Here is a 2,176-nt window from a genome sequence, read left to right as displayed (position 1 = left end):
GCTAAAGTTGACTATAGCCGACGAAAATAAAATTTAGCCGACGAAGGAAAATTTCGTGACTTTAGCCGACGAAAAATTGATTCGTCGGCCTGGTTTTTTTTTTCGTCGGCTAAAGTCTTTCTTCTGGTAGTGATACTTGTTCAATCAAACTTTCATTGATCTTAATGCTTAGAATAATTTGTTGATAGGATAACGTCTATACCTTGATTGTTTATTCTAAAGGCTTGGTAATGGTGCGTTCATCTTGCTTAAATATTCAAGGAAAGTAATAAGGACTTACGCAATACCTTCACAATTTGTTCTTGATTGATACTGATTTGTGACTTAATGATTGAAGATTTGGTTGTTAACATGTCTTGAAACATACTTGGTGGTGGATTTCCAAGTTTCTAACGTCTCATTCATCTGATCTTTCTGCTTTATTTTGTTTATTTGTGTTCTCTTATTTATAATCACAAAACCCCATATCTCTAGTACTATCATATTTTGTTTTATCTTGTTTTGTAATTAACCTAAATTGTAAATGTACCCTCAATCCCCGGCTTTTATAATGATACCATTATTTACTATATACTACAATTGACACAAAAAAGTTTTTAATTGAAATGCCCGGTTTCGGTTGCTATCAATTTTGGCGCCGTTGCTAGGGATACTTATTTCAATTTCTATCCCCTTGTTTCTGTAACCCTAAGCCTAGCCCCATTACAACCTTGAAAAAGACCTACCTGATCCTTGAGATGGGCAAACTATGATCTGTGGAGTTAGGTGCAAAAGTTGAGCATATTGTGGTCCATTTGGCAAGTATTTGATTTCCTTCATGGGATTATAAATCATGTTTTTCGTTGAGCCTTTTTTCTTTCTTACGTATGTGAGCTATTTGTTGATTTTTATTTTGATCTCAATCGTCACATGTTCTTCCTATCCAAGCATTATGTGAGTTTGTTGAGCATGTAGATATGGTGGTACCTGAATATCTCAAATCGGATAAGGAAATTCTTGTTGTGATTGAGAAAAGTTGGAGACAATGGAAGAAGAACAAGAAGAAAAAGAAAAAGAAGAGTTTTACATCCTATATCTCCATTGCTCCCAAGTTACTCAAATTGCTACCAAAGGACCATGAAATATCTATGAAGAGGGTCAAGCATTTGGTCGAACCGCGACCTGAACGTCCTAACTACTCTTGTTAAAAATCTGTAGCAGCCCAACTTTCTGTGCTTTATTTGTTTTGTTTTTGTTTGTTTTGATGCGTTTTGTGTGTGTGCAGGTGAGAGTTGAGAAAAGTTGAAGAAACTCCAAATTCAGCCAAAACAGTGCTCTCACAGAAGCAGTCTGCCAACTTTGGAAGGCTACGGTTTGCAACTCACAAGACCTGAGAATGTGTGCTTTATATGAAAAGAAAGATCTCTGAGTCTAGTTTCTGTCGAATTTTACAGAAGTGGATTTGGAGAGCCGAGTCATTCTCAGTTCGATGTTGAAGGCAGCAAGGTCACTGCCAGGAAACCAGAAGTTGTGCAGTACAACCGGGAAAAGGTCAAAACAGGGGATACTTCCAACCATGCTATGGAGGAAAGCTATATATGCCTGAAAAGCTTGTTGAATTAGCTTCAACTTTTCTTTGAGTGACTTTTACATTCCGGCATCGGAACTTACCGGAAATCAGGTTTGAATGGGTAAAGGTTCTTTTCTTAGCTTTTCTGTGCAATCTATGTTTTTCTTCTAACTTTGCAGGGCTGTCATTTTCAACCCATTTGGACTTAGGAAACGTACCACATATGCACAAACAGCTAGAAACGCCATCTTTCATCTCCAATAGGAATCTTAGACATTGGATTCTGCATCAGGAAGTTATAAGAGCTGGAAGTTGGCCTCATGGCACACAATGGGGGAGCTTTTCTCACCTTCTACCTTTTGTTTTGTTCACTTTCCTCTATACATCTATTATGCATTGCATGGTCTATATTGTTCTCACATTGTGGACAATGCGTAGTTTAAGTGTGGGGGAAGAGAATGCATACATGTTTTGTTTTGTTTTTTTTTGGATAAATTACTGGTCACTCCATTAACTTTCATGCGCTCGACAGTTTATTCCATTAACTTTCAATTTCAATCGATCACTCCTCAAACTATCCAATGTCACACAATTAGGTCCATCCGTTAAGTGGCCGTCCAAATCAGT

This window comes from Fragaria vesca, linkage group LG5 (genome assembly GCF_000184155.1).
Source record: "Fragaria vesca subsp. vesca linkage group LG5, FraVesHawaii_1.0, whole genome shotgun sequence".
Classification (NCBI taxonomy): domain Eukaryota; kingdom Viridiplantae; phylum Streptophyta; class Magnoliopsida; order Rosales; family Rosaceae; genus Fragaria; species Fragaria vesca.
This window is presented reverse-complemented; position numbering follows the sequence as displayed.